This window comes from Corvus moneduloides, chromosome 4, assembly GCF_009650955.1.
Source record: "Corvus moneduloides isolate bCorMon1 chromosome 4, bCorMon1.pri, whole genome shotgun sequence".
Taxonomy (NCBI): domain Eukaryota; kingdom Metazoa; phylum Chordata; class Aves; order Passeriformes; family Corvidae; genus Corvus; species Corvus moneduloides.
In genome coordinates, this window is record NC_045479.1 from 63,493,172 (window position 1) to 63,513,689 (window position 20,518).

The 20,518-nt window shown below is 36.6% G+C and overlaps 1 protein-coding gene and 1 long non-coding RNA gene across 11 annotated transcripts in view; one reads left to right on the plus strand and one right to left on the minus strand.

Annotated features, from left to right (window-relative positions):
• The window catches only part of MAGI2 (membrane associated guanylate kinase, WW and PDZ domain containing 2), a 726,260-nt gene that overhangs the window by 479,803 nt on the left and 225,939 nt on the right, over positions 1-20,518 (minus strand). The gene's annotated exons all lie outside the window — the stretch shown is intronic.
• On the plus strand, positions 6,241-18,423 carry LOC116443016. Its single transcript, XR_004239721.1, has 4 exons — positions 6,241-6,377; positions 11,486-11,491; positions 14,340-14,342; positions 18,414-18,423. It is a non-coding gene; the product is annotated as an uncharacterized LOC116443016 (long non-coding RNA).

The window sequence follows — 20,518 nt, forward strand, 5'->3', positions numbered from 1 at the left end:
AATTCTCCCTCATTCTGGAACGTGCCTTTCACTCCATTGTCTAGATTTGTTATACTTTACTTAATGTTTTTAAATCAACAACAGCCTTTAAATAACAGCTTGCATGACACTTTGTACATGGAGATCCTTTATGGAGCAATGAACTACTAAAAATCTAATAGATAGCAAAATAAAAAAGTCACCATGTTCTGAAATGAAAGCTTCAGAGAAAACAAAGTCACATTTATCCTTTTATTTCTCACTGATTATCCTAACCTGAAGAGGTCCCTGTTTTTAATAGGAACTGCTAAAACACAAAAGTAGATACATCTGTGTATTCCTTCCTCTATTCCTCACTTACATTACATGCACACACAAAATTACAGTATTGACTACACTGAAAATAATTGACCATAATTCTCTATACATATCATATCAGCATATAAACACTCAGCTCACAGAGATACTTACACCTCTGATACTATAATAATGGCTTTATATCATGGATTAGCATCAGCACTGTTTTGTTGGCTGGCATGAACTGATGACAATCACAACACTGTGAATTAGATCTGAGAAAAAGCTTTTTTTTTGAGAGGAGAAATCTTTCCACTGTTTCATCAGAATTTTCACAGTTAAAATTCTATCTTTATAGTCTTAAAATATCAATAGAATTATCTATACCCAGGTTTAAACAAAAAAAGTCAGTTTCTTTCTTCAAGTATTTTTTATACAGAGATACATGTTTTAGTAATTAAATTCAATAACTCATGACTTCACTGGCACTGAAGCATATACTGACATGCTTTGTTAATCTGGAATAAAACATAAACTCATATCAAGAAGAATCCCACTCCTGTCAATGGGGCTGTAGCACACAAACACATCAGTGAATGTGAATGTATCACATACAGGATAGGAATGATTAGCTAGAAAGATATTCCTTCTACCAAGTTCAGTTTACAATCCCAGGGAAAATACAAACTAGCCTCATTCATATACTTAAAATTAGTTTCAATTTGCTCCCTTAAAACCAGAACCCGTCAGATTTTCAGAAGTGTCATTAATTTCCAGTCTTAATAGAATCATATTCAGGTTTTATCCATTTCTTTAACTTCTTTTATCTTAAAAATTTCTTTTTATCACTCTGGCATTCATTCCTGAGTCTTTCTGTAGAGGGTGAATAAAACTTCTCTTATGTATTGATCTTTATTTTGCTAAAGTAATTAGGCAAAGCTACTTCAGTAAGACAAGCACTTTGCTCTGCTGAGCAGCTTTTTATGTTTTCTAAGTGCTTCTTCCAATTTTACATTCCTCTTGAACATGCAAAATATTACAGAAAATTTCAGATGAGGTCTTGACAAACTACTATATAGCAGCTTTACTCTTCTCATCTCTCCATACCAAACATCAAAATAAATTACAGACTGATTAATTCTGTGGTGCACTTCCTCAGCTGATAAAATCAATAACTCCATCAAAGAACTATCATATTAGCTTGACCTTTTAAACCTTTTTGCTGTATTTTGTCTCATTTTCTATTCATGTCTCTGACTTTCCTTTCTCAACACTTAAAAATTATTTTAAGTTTTGCTTTCTAAAGAGGTGAGGAAATAAAGAAATAGTTTCCTGAAAGGTGTTTTTCTCCTACAATGAGCTAGATTTGCTATTACTAGTGTTACTTGTGATGTTATAAATTAACTAAACATTCTGGATGTCAAACTTGCAATTTCATATTTCAATTCTACAATATTTCAGTTGACATACCAAGTAAAGTTCTTGCTTTTTCCCATATCTCAGATGCAATAAGGGTTTTTTATTAAAAAAATCAAAAACAAAGCAACACACAAAACCCAACCAACCAATAAAAAAACCCATAAAAACAAAATCCCCCATTAGTCATTTTTCCTCTATGACTAGGTTCTAATTGATCCTGACTGAAATTTTTTTTGTCTGGAGTATGGCAAATCCTAATCACCACCTCCTAATGAACTGCCTCTCTTCTCTCCTTATTCAATTTCTGTTTAGGTGGTGAAATAATTCATTTTTTTGTTTTGTTCTCTGGAGGTCTAATTCATCTTTATTTTTTCCCACTCTTACTTTACACCTAGAACAGAGCTTATTTTCTGTCCAATAAATATCTTTGCTGTTCCTTGTAGATGCTTTGCTTTCTTGTTTCTTTGTTTGCATCAATCTGTTTATTTGTGTTCAGTTGGGTCATGCACGCTTACCTTTCTCTTATCAAAGGAGAAAATAAAACTGGAAAATTCACATATGTTTGGTACACCATTGAAATGAGTAATTCATGTTTTCCTTAGCTGTTACTTTCTCCTAGTGTATAGATGTGGCAATTGAGGGCCTTGACATCGCAGTCACTTACTGAGTTAGCTATAATGCTTTTTGTGCCATAGCATAACTTAAGATATTTTATCTGCAGACTAAGCATTATTTTCAAAACAAATTACCAAAAAGAAACAGGAATGCTTTTTTTCATATAAATTGTGCTTGAATGGGCAAGTGTCAATAACTGGATACTTCATAAAACATTTCTCAGGGCAATGAACGCACAATGAATCCATAACACTTCTAACAGTTCCATCAACCTCTGTTTACACATTAAAATTATAAAGGAGAACTTAAATGAATAATAGTCAGAGATACTCTCAGCTGAAGTAGAAATCCACTAAGGCCTATAATAAACTTACAATCACCAAATTTAATTTCAAATCTTTAACTCAGGTAAGAGATAAGAACTGGACCTTGGTCAAATATGCTGCAGAGCTTCCATTTAACTGAAATTCTGTGTGCCAAAACTAATATTGAGCTATGGATTATTAATGGATCTAGACTTGTACTGATAGCAAGTCTAAAAATTTTGATTTATTTTTTTCTTTTTTTTCCACCATCTTTCCATGAAAAAACATCAAAATCAGCTACCTAATAGAGGCCTGAAATACCTTCTCCCCCAAGACTGTCTTCATGGAGTAAGATTACCATGAAGTTGAAATTACTCATATAAGGAATATTTTAGCATTTTTCTCAATAAATGTTCTCCCTCTTGAAAGATATGAAATCATATGTTTATTAGTCATAACCATTAAAGTAAAAATCATGTTTTTAATTCAAAAAGAATAAAAAATCCCAGTCTTCCCACAATATTATGAAGTCTTGCAAATATATGGTTTAACAAAAAGACCCTGCTCAAGGATTATAGTGCATATGTACTGTGACACGTATTAAAGCAAGAAATTACCTACAGAGGGTGGAAATAAAACAGAAAACAACTGCGTGTAGTAGTATGTCATTACCTGAAATCTACCTGGAGATGGGTTTTTTTTCAGATATGAGTAATTTTTTAGATTTTGATTTTGACAATACTAACTAAATATATTTTAGTTGGTAGTATATTCCATTTCACACTACACTTGGTGATATGAAATCATTTAATGAGTCTTCATTAATCTGCCTTCACAAGAAACTTACAAAGGCTGTTATTTCTCTTGGTTTGTACATGAAGAAAATTATTTTGCAGCAAAAGTTTAGTGACTTTATTAAGGTTGCACAGGAAGAAAGAGAGACATGCTAAAATGAAAGAAAATACTTTTAAACCCTAAATAACTTCCTCTTCTAACTACAGGATGACCTTAATTTCCTACAGCACATATCTTGAGATTTAGCATAAAATTCTTGGTCAAACTGGTGTTTCCTTTTTGGCATTTGAAATCAGCGTATTTCAGTTTTCTCCTACTTTAACTCTCTTTCTTGCAGCAAATGGATGCTTTCATCTTGCCAATAACAGAAACCAGCAGATTCATGATCACTTATTTGCGTTTAAATTAAATTAAATTAAATTAAACACGTTTAAATCATTTCACTATTCATTAATTTGCACACCCTTGGTACATCAGAGTCATTCTGCGACTAAAATGAACATAAAAATACCTTTTCAAGAACATTCTTCTATTGGGTCTACTGACATGTCATTAACAGGAAGCTGTTCCAGCTCCTGGCTGTAACTTGTGAAGGTGAGATTAAAAATACTTACTGAAAAAACAAAAAAAAAAACCAAAAGGAAGAAGCTATACACATATACATTCTTATTTTGCTGAAATGCTCATACATTGAGTCAAGAAAAATGGAGACACATATATTAGAACCAAAGGTAAATGCCAACAAATAAATAAGATTCAAGACAGATTTTGTTGTAAATATTTAGCTAATCTAGAAAGTTTTAAATCTCTAAAGATACAATAAACTAAATATAGAGCTTTTTGTTTGTAGCAGCAGTCTTCTTTACTGCAGTAATTTGGTCAAAACCATCTTCTCATAAGGGACATCTCCTATTTCCCACTTCTTTCCCTCCTACAGACTTTGGAATCATTGCTGATTCCTCACAAGAGCCATATGGAACCAGGACATGTCTGAGCACCTCTGACTGGTAGAAATGGACATTTCTTGGTAAGGAACACTGTGTAGTACTGCTGTGTGGAGAAAACTCCCTGCAAGCTCAGTTCACAATATCATTTAAACAAAAACATCTCTCATTTTAAAAAGGATATCATTGCAATGTATTTCTGAGCTATCCCAGCACTCTCAATGCATCTCAAACACTTCTGAGTTTAAGAGAAACCCTGGAGAAATGTTTGGGTTTAAAAGAGCATAATCCACATCAACCGATATTAAAAAATATTAATTATTTTTCTTCTCCTTTAACATAGCTCCACTGTATTTTTTTAAAGAATGCTACTGACTTTGCCAGCCCATACCTAAATGCCTGCTTGGCACAAAGATCAGGAACTAGTTAATCTCACATGTTATTAATTATTTAATGACTCACATAAGCTTTACACAACTGCTGTAAATAAACAACATAATCTCAGTTTTACAGACATTGGGCTAGATATGCTCTACGCAAGCCTTTACTTTTTCAGAATCTTTATTTATCTGTTTCTGTATCACTTTAGGTTTCAAGCTACAACTGCCGTATTTTATTATTTTTCTTTCCTCCAACAACATCAGAACGATTGCATAAAACTAATTAAAGATTTGAAAAAAAGTGTAAATTTATGGGAAGAAAGTCTCCTTGAGAATGGCAACTAAATTTTTTCTTTTAACGTTTGAAGCAATGGGTTCTCTATTAAGAAATTGTTTCAGTCTTTACACTTACTGAGAGCCGTAGTTATCTTACATTAAAGCGAGCTTGAAAACTTCCCTTTTTCCCAGACTACCGTTTAGTGTTGCCAGTTCCATAAGCAGAAACAAATTAAGATAAAAACCTAAAATTCTTTTTAGACCCCCCCTTAAAATGTTATTTTCTCCTGCAAGGGAAAAAAAAAAATTAACTATGTTTTATGACTATTTCTACACTGTAACTTATGACAGAAGAAAATGACTACATTTATAAACCATAGTGCTAAAAATTAGAAAACGTCATAGTTCAGCCATTTTAATTCATGTCCTTTCTTGTTTCTATTATAATGAAATCTTTAATAATCCTGTCACATGTTACTTTCCCCACAGGTTTGCCACTTCAATCAGTCTTGTGAAAAATATAACCTCCTATTTTCATTTACCTTAGAGAACCTCATGCCCCCCTTGTCCATCTTCTATGCTGCCATCTCTGAACCCATGATCACTCTGCAGCCTCATCTCACACATTCCTAGTCCTTATGCAGAAAACCACCATGAACAAGTGCAACTGCAGGCTCACCCTGCCTGTAGTTTGGGGAGGTACCTGGGGGGTGTTGGAATGGTACCAGAGCTCATACACAGCCTGAGGAGGGCTGCAGTGCCCTGGCTGATGCCTACACTAGTGCTGCAGCCTCCCAGAGCACCCACTAGATCTCATCCAGCCAGTACTTCAGAGAGGAAATTTATGTCTTATCAACATAGCTGCACATCAGGCACTATTTGGGCAGCTGCTGTCCCTCAATAAGATTTCTGATTTTCCTACAATCCCTATCCTGAGTTGGGCCAGGCTGCGGATGTTTGTTCCCTTTTGAGGATGCAGCAGTGTGCCAAGGTGGCTGAGAAGGCCAATGGCATCCTGGCTTGTGACAGGAATAGTGTGACCTGCAGGACCAGGCAATGATTGTCCCCTTGTACTCAGCACTGGTGAGGCCACACCTCAGATCCTTCTTCAGTTTTGGGTCCCTCACTACAAGAAGGACATTGAGGTGCTGGAATGTTCAGAGAAGGGCAATGGAGCTGGCGAAGGGTCTGGAGCACAAGTCTTATGAGGAGTGGCTGACAGGACTGGGGTTGTTCAGCCTGGAGAAAAAGAGGCTCAGGAGTAACCTTATTACTTTCTATAATTCCCTGAAAGGAAGTTGTAGCAAGATGGGTGTCGGTCTCTTCTCCCAGGTAACAAATGACAGGATGAGAGGAAATGTCCTCAAGTTATGCCAAGAGAGGCTTAGATTAGATACCAGAAAAAACTTCTTCATGGACAAACATTGGAACAGCTGTACAGGAAGGTGCTGGAGTCACTTTCCCTGGAAATATTCAAAAAACGTGCGGATATGGCACTTGAAGACATGGTTTAGTGGTGAAAATGGTGGCAGTGCTGGGTTGATGACTGGACTTGATGATCTTAAAGGTCTTTTCCAACTTTGAAGATTCTATTTTGAAGTCTTTCTGCTGTATCTGCCCTACTCCTTCTGATTGTTTAATGCCATCTTCCTTTGTGCCATCTACAGCCAAGCTGTACACCAACTCCATTCACTACCTTCCTGGATTGCTCCTCTCACATTCTTTTCTGTGCTCTTTAACCTGTCACACTCATCCTACTGACTGCAAAAGCCACACTGCAATGTATTTTCTACCTCAGGTCCTATTTAGTCTGAAAGATATAGTTCAACCTTTCCGCTGGCCAAAAGGCTGTTTACACAGCTATTTACTCCAGAAGGGAATCAGATTTCAGTTGTTGAATCTCATCTCTGTTATCTCATCATCCATCACTGCCAACTCTTTTTATTTCTTTCCATTCTCTTTTTCTCTGTTTCTGTTCTAAGTTTAGTCTTCTTTACCAAACTGTGGACCTGGCTCACTCTCACCTCTTTCGTTTGACCTTGCTTGTGCTCTCTTGTGAAAGTACCTGGAAAAGCCTGAATTCCTTCTCTACAAAAGTCACTCCTAGTCCAAAAATTGTCACTGAAGAAATTGAATCCTGTGACTTACATTTGCTCCTCAAAAAGTCTTGATTTATCATGGATTTCTTCAAAGGATGGTAAGATAAAACATGATCTTGCTCCTCTTGTCATAAAAAAATACTGTCTCACTCACACACTTTATTTCAAGGAAATAAATACTCTTGCCTATGGGAACAGTGCTACCCCAGGGTCTTACTGCTCTGCTTCTGTTTTCAGAAGCACATGTGGGCTAAAATAGCCCCATCAAAATAATGTTTATGAAAATGAGACCACACAGAATCGCAGTTTTCCACATTGCCCCTAACTGTGATCAGTGCACCTAGGTTTAGCTGTGAAGCCTGCACCAATTTTGCAAAGGGTAGAATAGGTAGATCCTCAATTACAGCTGCACTCAGGCATGCTACTGCTTATAATAGTGCTTAAGCCACAACATGACATTTATGCTCAGAGGTAAAGGTTAAAGAAACAAATAAGGAGAAGTGACAGAAATGACCTTGGCAAAGGTATCCCTTCCTAGGCAGCAATTACGACAAACTTCACTATGCTGCAAAATTAGCCTGCAAAGGTGAATTATTTCAAAAACATAAAAATGAATGAAAACGGCTTTCTTAATTTAAACCTGCAGGTGAGCATTGGGTTTTGGGCTTTTCTTGTTTGTTTTTAAACTATGCAAATGACAATAACAGCACATTATTTAAAGAAAACAATAAAGCTGCTCCTGCTTTTCAGATTTGCAACCTTTTACAGTTCTATGATTAAACTTTTAGCTAATTTCTTTTGTAATTTAGGAGAACAAAGCAATTTACAAGTCTCTACAGAAAAATGCTACAAAACTTCCAATTTAATTATTTTGGTATTTCAGAAACATATTTAGCTCAACAATGAACAAAGCTATTTGTGCCAATCTCCATCAGTAACATCCAGAGAGCTGTTAGCATTCGGTAATCATTTGGAAAAGGAACTTGATGTTTCCTGGCTATCATAACAAGGTTAAAGCCTGAAACTGTGCTAATTTCTGAAAATCCCCAGCAGTAATGAACTTACACTGATTGACATCAGTGGAGAAATTGTTGCTGGTGAGTATTCAGACTAATGGAAACTCTTAAAGAGTAATAATTTAAAATTCATTGTACAGAATAAGTTTCAAAAGAGGAAGAGAAGAGTTCTCCTGCAGACCTAATTCAGCTATTACATCAGTAAGGCACAGCTTTTGACACTCCCAAGTCCTCTGTTCCACCAAAGTCCTTGTGAGCACTACACTTTGGACCTTGATCTTACAAAGCGCTGTGTGTGGCCCACCAAGGACGCATGGATCCCTTGGCATCTGCAATCCATGCAGGCATTGCATTCTCTCAACATGCATGAATACAATAACTGCATAACTGCAGGCAGTATCAATAGGGAAAAACATAATTAATATAACATTTTCATAGATTGAAGCACCAGGGGATAAATAGAAAATTCAGCCTTTTTAAAGAGAAAAAGAATTATTATGCATGCTTTAGTTGTCATGCACTGAATTTTCATTTGAATAATACAATTTAGGAGAAAAAAATAAAACAGATGAAACTGAAAAGAAAATTAAGAAGTTAAGAAGGGGTTTATCTGATTGCCAACCCCTTTTCTTTGCACATTACTGGATACAGTGACATTCAGACAATCAAATCCTTGCCTCTGTGGACTGCAAACAAGCTCAAATTCTTGGCAGAGTGATATTGGTTCTCATGCTGCCTGCAGAGAATGAACAGGCAAGTCATGCTCATGTACTTCTGGCCTTGATGAGGGAACCCATGAAGTTAGAGCAGACTGATTATTGATACTCATCTGTCCCCTGTGCTACTGCAGAACTTATTATGGAGCTGGAGGGTAAGGGGCAGGTGAGGGTGAACTCCTTACTGCTAGTCTCTTCCACACTATAGGGCTGTGCCTGTTTTCTTCTGCTCAAGCTTTTTAGTGACACAGAAGGAGGAGTAGTATATGGCCCAGATTTAACAAAACAGCTGGAGAATCCTGAATCTAAGAAGGACAAAGAGAACATAACCAAAAACTTTGGCTGCTAATATTTTAAATAATCCTACACAGAACATGAAAAAAAACCAAGAACAAAAGCAAAAAACCCCCAGGCCATACCAAAACAGACAACCACAACAACAAAAGCCCTAACAACTAAACGAATAAACAGACCAAAAAAAAAAAAAAAAAACCAAACCAAAAAACCAACCACCCAAAGCCCCAAAACCACTTCAAAAAATCTATATGCTGCTGAGGAACATATATTAAATATTGCCCTGACATAATAGTGCAGAATAATATTTGCCAATATGATGTGGTATTTTTCAGCTGGGCTATATAATTTAGAATCAGTTTTCCTATCTTAAAGTTGGAAACACACATCATTGGTAAATAAACTTGGAAGTACACTTCTGTAAGAGATGGATGGAGTAGTGGAGACAAACTAATGGAACATTTAACCACATCGTATGTTTTTGTAAGTGGAGATGAAGGGAAATAAATCCCTTTCCACCAGCTTAGAGGGGCACTATTTTCTATTCATTTCCATCTGTTTTTTCTAGGACAGACACAGCCATCACCTTGAAATGCTTAGGACTGTGCACTGTTGATGAGGACACTCCATACTGGCCAAGGAAATCGTGTTCCCACATTTTCTGTGATGTCTCTTTGGGGTGTGAAAGGAGAACTGGGATATGAAGGGAGACTACAGCACCATATGGAGTATTGCATGGAGACAGATTTCACTGTCTGCCACATGCTGCAGTACTGCACAATACTGTCTGAACAGTGACAGTACACAACCATGGGGAACAGAGCAGCTCTGCACAGTGAGGTACATACATGGTTTGAACCTAAAAAACCAGATCAAACCATTTTAAATGTTCCTCTCTCTGTCACTAAAATCCCCCTTCTCTCCTCTTTCTGCACTGATATGGCACTAAATTACAAGCAGTTTCTGTGAACCCATTTAAAACACTTCTGCTGGACCACATAACAGGAAGAGAAGATCTTGTGCCATGACCTGCACCAGAATAAAAATGGAGTGGAAGAACACAGAGCCAGAGCACTACAGAGCCTCCTGTGTATGACTTCTGGAATAATCAGGTTGAATCTAGTTGAATTTAGTTTCCATAATTACTCATTGTTTTACTTCTGTGTACTCTTACACCCCAATTAATCCTTTTGTTCAGGAACGTGATGTGCTTTGTGCTTGAGTTTAATGGACCTGAAGACATTGATTTGTTCAAGCTTTAGCTTTGAAGGATTGTTAGTGTTGAGCAGATCACATCTTTATAGGTCCTACTTGGAATTACATAATGAAAAGAAAATTAAGCTGCTATAAACCTCACAGTATTGTCAGGGGAAGAGGTGCATTATTTTCTAAGCTGCAGAAAGCTGAGGCCTGCAATAATTTAACAAAATTCTACCAGGGACATAGAGAATGAAATTAATTCTCACTTCAACTCAATGAAAGTTCATTATGATATTTCACTTGAACAGTAAAAATTGTGCTTGAAGTTATTGACTATTCCTCTGTACACTTCCTATGTGATTTTCCTTAAGTTCTTACCCAGTGGGTTAAAAGAACCCCTCAAGTGACTTGCAGTTTATTTTCACTGCTTAAGCCAACCTAAGATGGTAGTTTTCTTCCTTCCCTTAAGATTGGTCAGAGCAGAAATGGGTAAATAAATAGTAATCACATCAGAAAATACGTCAAGAAATGAAATAGAAAGCCTTTTCTTTTGACTGCATGTATATTTTTAACTGGATTTAAGGTGATCTTCAGTCTAAAACAATGATCTCATTTCAGATTGGGTATTAACAAAACCCAGGAAACTGTAGAAAATTTCCAATTTATCACCCAATTGCTTATAAATTTACCTTCTACAGTTATCTTTGGTATTCCTTCCACCACCCAAAGGGCTCCAGAGATGGCTTCCTCATGGTCTAATACTGTGTCATGTACCCTGAGACCTGTAAGGTGTCGCTCCATGGGAGGATAGGAGGTGCATTTTTTGCTCAGAGCTTACTGTCTCTCCAAATCCATCATTATCCTTTAAAATTCTTTAAACTTGTGCCAAGTCTTCGGTAACTGTTTATGAGCACAGACATTTCCAAAGCAGAGAAAAAACCCAGTTATTGCACTTTATATTGCAGTTTATGACATAGTGTGTCGTTAACAATGGCAACAATGCCATGATCCTCAAGAAGCTCTTACCCAAGTCAGGAAAGCTTCTGCCTTCCTCTGAGAGCATGATCTGACCTCTGGCCATAATGCAGTTAAACACATGGCCTCAGCAACCCTCCATGTTTTCAAACTCAGTGAAAATTACCATTAGAAGGGTGCAGTGACTAATGAGCTGACTCAAATTCAACTTTGTATCATCCAGGACCCCGGGTCTCTTTCTGTGGCACTGCCTTCCAGCCTCTCATTCCCCACTCGGTCTGTACATCCAGGGATGCCCCATCCCAGGTGCAGATTCTGCCACTTTCCCTTGTTGAACAAACCCTTCTGTTTTGCTTTTTCATTTTCCTTTATGTTCATCTTTCAAGCTTCCTTGTTTTGTAGAAGAGAGAACTTAAATCTGTAACCTTCTTCTTTTTAAAAGACAAACCTTTAATCTTTCTTCAGAATTCTCCTTTATGATGCTAATGGATGATTATACAAGAACTAACATTTTCTCATGTTTATTATTGTTGCTCAAACCTTCCACATTTAATAAAGAGGGACAAAGAGAGACAATATAATTGCATCTTGCAGATGCCTTCTCTTTTCTTTTAGACTTTACTGCTTTTTCATAATTTTAAAAGAATTTCAATAAAGTAGGAATTACTTATCAGAAATAAATTTTTCTAAACTTAGAGCTAGGTTACTCTGCTCAACTGTGTAGGGAAAAATGCTCTTAGAAACACAATGCCACGTGGATTTCTAATATTGTTTTTAAATGTGTAAGCTGGTGGAAGCAAGGTCACCACTGAATCCCCCAGATATCTTGGATTTTTTTCCACTTGATTTCTCCAGTTCAGACCGAACAGTTCTGAGTTAGGACAGAAACTACTTGTATCTTACTCAGAAGATTCTGACAATTAAAACTCTCAGCAAAAACCCACCAGACGCACCAGAGTTAGGAGATGCAAATTGAAGATAATGACAGGAAATGAGTAATTAGATGCTCTCTTTTTGTGCAGATGATGAGAGGAAGCATTTTCTCCAAAATTTATCACTTTCTTCCAAGACATTGCATTATAAAGTACAAAAACAGAACAACAACTATTCTCTGACAGTTTACAATCTAGATTATGAAATTGTTTCTGGCTCCAAGTGTGATGTTTCTGAGTCAGTACAATTTTAACTGTGTATTTAAATAGTAATTTAAATAGTTGGTGCCAAACTCTTAATACAAGTACAGATGCATTTGCACTGTAGATAAAAGTGACTGATGATCTCATGGCAAGTTTTGAAGCTTTATAGGAAATAATCATTATTTTTGAAGCACACAAAGATAAACTAAAGATTAGATAATATATATTACAGCTAGACTCATTCTACATGATACACAAGGGGGAATAATCTTTATCTTTGGTAATTGATGGGGAACTTTACATTTCACGTATTCCTTGAATGAAACCCTGAATAGTAGAATGACTCACTACTCAGCTGTACTTTTCACCATGTCCTCACAGGACTCAGAAGAGAGAGAAATATGAACCCAGCCTGATTTTTATCCTATTCTTGAGAAGGTAGCTGCACTAGCTTATCTAGAGGACATAAACCTTGAAGTGTATTTGGGAATGTGCCTTGCTTATTGTACAGACTAAAGTTACAAAGTTCCATGCCCTAAGCACCAGATTTGGTTAAAGCCACCTTCTGCAACCTGTGTAAAACCTAGAGCCTGCAGTCAAAAGCTTCCTTTCCCTGACCAGTTATTGAAGGCTCAGAGTCAGACACCAAACCACGAGTTTTCTGAGCAGGGAGTCAGCCATGGTTTAGAAATATGGAGCTAACAACGTACAGAGGCTCAGAATCATTCAGCATTTTCGAGAAAGTCAAAGCAGGACATCTCTAAGGGAACAAGAGAATTTTTTTATAGATGCTGCTACTACGAGGATATTGTACATAAAAGTAATTTCTACTTTTACGTAAGAAAGGAAATCTTGCCAAATCACCATTTTGAGTGCCACCATAGCATACATTTCCCAATGAATTAAAGGCAATTAAGTGACAGCCTGTTCTCTGGGTTCTAAGAGCTTTTAATGAAGGAGTACAATGCAATGTACATTTGCCAGTTAAATGAAGTGTTCTGTGAAATGAATGAATCATAGCAGGGCAGAGCTTTACTGCAAGATTTCTGACACACCTGCAATCAAGCTTTCCAGGAAGGGCTCCACAGATTCTTCTGCAGAAAAAAAATTTCAATTTTTTCAATAAGAGGTTGGGTGGTTTTGATTTAAACCATAAAAAAAAAAAAGAAAAAGAAAAAAAAGAAGACATTTCTGTGTTTCCCTGTATTAACAAATGCCAAATGAAATAATTGGTCAAGCATCTACTCAAGTCAGTACCTATATGAATTGAAGAAATCATAGCAGTACCAAGTTGAAAAAGAAAGCTCAACAACCAGTCAAAACCAAAACGGGGAATCAGAAATTACAGATGAGTTAAACTGAGTGCTGGTGTGCATCTTGCCACTAGCTAAAGGCCACTACAACACATGTGGAGACTGCACCTTCAGCAGCCTAGAGTGAATTTCATGCTTTCCTACATATAAAATGAACCACTATTTTTGTGAGCAATGTGAAAATAACTTAGCAATGTATTATAGGTATTAGTGATTAGTTTCAACAAAGACACATTGATAAAATAATAGCAAATGTAATTTATTGTGAAGTTTAGTACTAAAAAATCTAATATCTTAACTGGAAAGCATAGTGTTTTCTAGACCCTGTGATATATGTCCATGCCAAGCTTTTAAAATTCAAAGACAAGAATTTAAAAGCTAAAATTACAACACTGTTCTGTATTTAAATCCAGATCCCTCCTTTCATATGAAATACAGTCTGGAACCTCTGCATTATTATAATTATTTTTTTCTAACCAAAATATATTTCTGCCATCTCCACAGTAAGAAAGTTTCTCTATTCAGACTCATTGAAATAAATTTGACAGAATTATTTGAATAATCCATAATAGATTGATAGCTAGTCAAGAGGTTGATGTGTTAATAACAGTAATACATTAGAAAAAGAAAAATGCATTGGTTAGAATCAAAACCTGGAGATAAAGGATAAATACAAAGTTTTGACAAACTGTCATGGGTCAAAACCAGGACAGCAGTATCCTCAGGATACAGGAAAATAAAAAGATAAGGACTTGCTGAAAAGGAGTTTCCTCATAACAGTTTTTCAGCCACTAAATTATAAATTATTCTCACCCCTACTGATGAAACCAAAGTCTTTTTCACTCTTCAGGTGTTACAGCACCTCTGTAATCTTCATTCTCTAATGTTTTTTCTTAAAGGGATTTATTTGAGCCAGGGTACTTTTGAATCTAAAACATGGTGCCACTAGAGACACTTGTCCATTTACCTGGGCTTACTATGCAGAGAAGGTTGAAATTCTGTCTCTTTTTTGTAAGACACAGAAAATATGAAAAAAGATGTGCCTTCTTCTCTACAGTTGGGGACATGACAAAATATTAAATAGTGAAAAAAGATCTAAAGTTATATATTCTCATTAATGTAAGTAGTGACGTTTTTTAAAGGAGGGAGTGGTGGCACAGAGCACAGTGCCCAAACAAATCAAGAAGGACCTGGGCTCCAGGTGGTGTGAGGAGGCTACTGATCTGCAGGTGCAGTTCAGAGACATAAACGTGAGAAGCTGGTTATTTGGTGAACTTGGCCAACTGCTTACCAATTCACATAAATTTCTCAGTATGCACCAGAGGATCAATTCACGAGGACATCCATTATCACTACCACTGATTTGCTTTTGTTGTGGTTGTAGATGAAAGGCCCAGAAGAGAACAAAAACAAAAGCAGCACATCCTGCCAAAATTGATATTGGACCTTTTTATTCAATGATGCAAATATGGATTTAGTAGTTTAACTAGTCATTCAATTCAGAATAGTGATTCTTTTATAGCACTCTTTTTTTTTGTTGTTGATCTGAATTTCTAAGGACAGCTGTTGTTGTTCCATTGTTCATTGTTCAGCTGCTCTTCAGATAAAAGAAAAACAAGTAAAGATTATCCACTGTCTCTGACAGTTTATCTTCTCCAGACTGAGAGAAAACACAGATATTTAAAATATCTTAGCTTGAAAAAAAAAAATTTTTTGACCTATTTGACTGCAGCAGATGGAGGCTACATTTTAAAGGATATATTTAAAAATATTTTAACATCAAAAGGTAATTTGGAAAGTTCATGTAGGAAATAAAAAATGCTTTAGAAATCATAGGAACACTTACATTCAGCAGTGCTGCAAGTTTTGTTCATCATATTTGTAATTCCAAGATTTCTAAGATACTTTGGTTATTTAAGGAGAAAGGTCAGTACTGTATCTAAAACCTTCAGGCTTGAAAAGCCTACTGTCATAGGGAGATACAGCCTCTACACAAACTTCAAGCTGCTTTAGGCTACTCAAGAACTGTGACTTGTACTTGTGAAGTAAGTTATTTGTGGCCTCTTCTATTTGCTATTCTTGTTCTGCTGAGGCAAGGGACTTCATAAGACCCATGCTATTGCCCTTCTAGTTTGCTGCTAGTTTGCAAGTAATCAATAAATTAGTGCTATCATCAAAATTCATTTAGAACTGCCACTATCCTTTATCCTTTCTGGAATTATGTGAATTAGAGAACCCATTTTGCAACACCTGAGAGTCTCCTCATAGTTTACATAAACATGTAGAAATTCCTGGGGACAATCAGCACAAATATTGTAACTAAACTCTCATCTGGAATTATGCATGTGCTATATCACATATAAATAATTCCACACAGATATGATGAGCAACCCAAGCTGCTTGACATTAGTCTCTAAATCACATGCCAGATAACATCACTTAAGGAAGATATGTGATATACTTTTGTAAGAAAACTGCTTTAGAAAGATTAAGTTTGCAATTCCAGAACATTTTCTTACCTTTTTTTTACTGCAAAAACTTTTAGTGATTTTAGTGGTATTGTATCAACTTTCCAGTTGGCAGGGCCTCAGATTACCAGTTAGAAAAAGAATTTATATCGGCACCAAATTATAAAAAATATTTACTGATTTTGTAGGATTTGTGTTTTAAAATGGGAGAAAAGAATGGTATTTAAAGGAGCAGAAAGGAGGGAATGAAGGAGTGGAAAGAATGGGAGTAGGGGACAGAATTAGCAGCCTCAGTGTCTTACAGATGTGATTTGGGTGCAAAGATCTGTGAGAAACAGAACTGTTTCACTGAACTACAACCAATTCAAGCATCCTAATATTTTCATACAACCTTTATGGAACATTCAAGTTGCAGTATCAGAAGCAGTACACAATTACTGCTCTTCATTTTGTTACAACTCTTCTCACTTCCTACTACAGTTACACCACATCAGACACATTCCTTCCCCACTTCATCTTGAACAGTATTTATTTTCTTTGGATACCTTAGTTATTATAAGGTGAGTATTTAGTCACTGAATAGCCAAGAGTTGATATCCCCAATATGTAGAACTGAGAAGTTTCTACGAAAAAAAGACAGAAATGATGTACATTTTCTCTCTCATGACTAACACACAGTACAGTATTTTTCATCTGTGTTGCAATTTGTAGATATAGTTGGGACATCTGTTTACCCTAGACCTTAACTAAAATTGCAGTTCACTGTGATAAATAAATGTTAAAAACTGTTTTTTCTCTGGTTTTATTTTTATCCATTTCCTGCTGAAGGCAATGAAGTGCCTGCAGCCTGAAGATGCTCTGAGCACAGGCAATGCTCTGTACAAACTAATGGAGAGGAAGCACAGTGCTGATTGCAACCTTTACCATCCTGCTCTAAAACAGACAAAAAGTCCCATAAAATAACCTGGAAAAGTCAATACAAAGATGCATATGCCAAACTCTTTGGACCAGGCATTCCCAGTGTCCTCAGAAAAAAAGGTCACTGTCCTGCATTCATTTCCAGCAGGTAATTAGGAATACTGAATGTAGCAATGGAAAAGAAAGCAAGGTCCACAGGGAACAGTTTAACCACCACTCTACCTCATGCAGGACAACTTAGGCATTGTTGGTGCTCTAGGTTTTTTTATCAGCTGTTCTTTGTCTCTTCTATTTAGGCTGTCAGTTTTTGGAAGCAGTGCCACTTTCTCATCCTCTGGTACATGTGGCTGTGCTGCATGCAACACAGCAGGGCCCTCATCTCATGTAATTACCTGATTTTGCTTGAGATGCCAATGATTTTGATTTAAGTACACTTTGGAGGTGTGCTCCATTAGATACACAACAACAAGAACACTTTTTTCAAGCTCTGCATAGCTCTATTCTGAACCAGCAAAGTCTAAGCAACAGCTAACTCTGGAAGAATAAAGTAGTCATTAAAGTTAGGTACTGTTATTTCCAGTGATGCAGACATTTCTTGGCAATATGGTGTGCTAAGCACAGGTTATTTTATCCTAACAATAGCTCCAAATGATGTCAAACTGGCAGCTCTTTAACTGACAATACCTCTTGTAAGATACTTCTGACACTGAACAAACTTGTAAGGAAAATATATTAAACCATTGGCAAAGCTGTTGCACACATTTCCCTTTGAATTTTCTTGGCTATATACATTTTAGAAGAAAAAAAATTATAATTTCTTTCATTTTTCAAAAAATATTTTGAAAGGCTTCATATTTGTCCAAATATAGATTAGTCAGGTATACCACACATCCTTATTCAGAGCAGCAGAACTATGCACAGAGAGCTTCTGAGCTTGGGCTCCCCTCAACCAACACAGAGTTATTGCTCACTTGAATTCCGCAACTCTTTCCTCAGCTTGGAAATCAGAAACCTCGTATGAAAACCTAGGTATGTAATGGGGATTTATTTCAGTATTTACTAATTATTGTGACCAAAATAAAAGGTATTAGAAGAAATACGAACTATGATAACACCTGTCATCAGTAGAGAAAAGTCTTACACACCTCCAGAAGTTTTTTGCTTGTTATTGGTACCTGTGAACTAGATTATGAGTAACTAAGATTTCCCAATATATTACACTTCTCTGACAGAGGGAAAGACCTTGTTTGTTTTGCACTGTTTTTCAGATGAAGATTTCTTCAGGTCTGAAAGTGTGAATTCCCCTGCAGCTTCAAGTAAAAACATATTTTACTGACTTTAGTATCACAGAAATATAAGCTAATGGCTCTACTTTTACTGTGTATGATAAACAAAACCAACACCAAGAAAAGAAAACTTAAAAAATCACTGCATGTACTTTTTCTTCTGGGAAGAGGACTAGACAATAAACATAAGCATGCTGTAAGAAGTGACATTTCAACAGTACACAGACAATATTGCAGCATGTAGGTTAAATTTATATATAGACCAGACTATACTAAAATACAATACAACAAAACTATATTTGAAAATGAAGCTCTTATTTAAATTGACTCAAGATGACCTAAATCTAAATGACATGAATCTATTCACAGAAGATGGAAAAAAATAAGTCACAGAAGAAGTGACTTAAGTGACTTATTAAGTGCTCATATGTTTCATATTTGCAATGCAGTGTTAATTCCATTCACCTAACAGAGTCCCCACAGCGTCAGCAGGCAAGCTGAGAAAAAGGATTTGTTATCACGATTTGCCATGTGGGAAACTGCTGCTCATAATGATTCCATTTCTTGCCCTTGGTCACTCACATATAGTATATGGCTCAGTTACAAACATAACTTTTTTTCCTGTGCTGATAACAAATGTCTTAAATAAAACATCCTTCCTGCAACTTCTGTGCTAATGGTAATACTGCAATATCCACTGCTGTAAGGCTGATCCATATACCCAGTCCTCTCTATTCTTACATCATTCCTTTTTTCTAAACTCAAAGACTAGGAAGGAAGCTTCCTCATCCCCATCATGTTTTTAAAGCTATTTTTTCCCCCACTTTCACTGTGAAGAACGCATTTATGGGCTGCACCCTCCTTTGGTGCAGCAGGACAGACCAACTCATCTGAGCTACTGTCAACCTGAAGTTATATCCCAGAGGATGAGCATCTCTTCAAATTAATGGATGACTTTTTACTTTTATGAATCAGCTTGTCCTTGACTTTTTATGGTGCGGTTTAATCACAGTGTTTTCCACTATCATTTCACATTCCCTGTCTGGAAAGGAAGCACACACAGATTCTATTTTCAACCACAGCTACACTATTTTTCCAGCTCTTAAAGAAATGGAATTTGCAGTTGCTTGGAAGGACATATCAAAGGAGACAGGTCCGACCATGACTGTCACTATCAAGACTGTTCTCCTGTGACGTACTCTACTCAAAGCTTTATTCCTGTGATGACACAAAGTTAGAGCTACCTCTTCTCACATTAGTGAAGACTGGAAAGCTGCTTGCCCACATGGCAACTGCAGTTTGCTGGGAACACTACCAAGCACAAGATGCAGCATGATTAAGGTGTTGTCTGCCCATAGCATTCAGAGCCCAACGTGTTTTGTGGCCTTTCTCCAGATCCCTAGATTTGGATGGATAGTGTCAGACAGTGCTGACAGCTACCCCTTTTCACCATGCCTTACTTTTCTGTGTTGTAGGACAACCACAATGGTTAGTGCTCCTAAATACCTTCAGGAGTAAGTTTAGGATATGAAAAGTGCTAAAAACCTATACAACAGAAAAAGGGGAAGAAAATGCATGACACAAACTTCAGCTAGGTCTTCTGAATTTGGAAAATGAGGAACTTTTCTTTCCTCCAACACTACCTTGTTAACAGCTGCATCTTGACTGCTGCAAATACAATTGTACATCCTGCCCCAGGATATATGCATATCATTCCTGTTGGCAATGCAGGGAAAATCAATTTCTTATGGCACTGAGAGCTGCGACACTTATAGAAGGCAGCGCTTGACTCTCAGGGTTACATGGTCTTTTCTAATTTAGTAGAAAGGGGCACTGCATTAGCAAAAATAGAGAAATGTAAGGATCACAAACCCAACCAATTCATCTCATTCCCAGGGGCTACAATTTCTGAGGGAAGAATTGACCCATTATCCTCATGTCATGTGATTCTGGCCCATCTATTCTTTGGTGTACACAGGGATGTACACTTGTATAATAGAAAATTCAAATTCTTATCTAGAATCATAGAGTCATAGAATGTTAAGAGATTGGAAGGGTCCTTAAAGATCATCTGGTTCCAACACCCC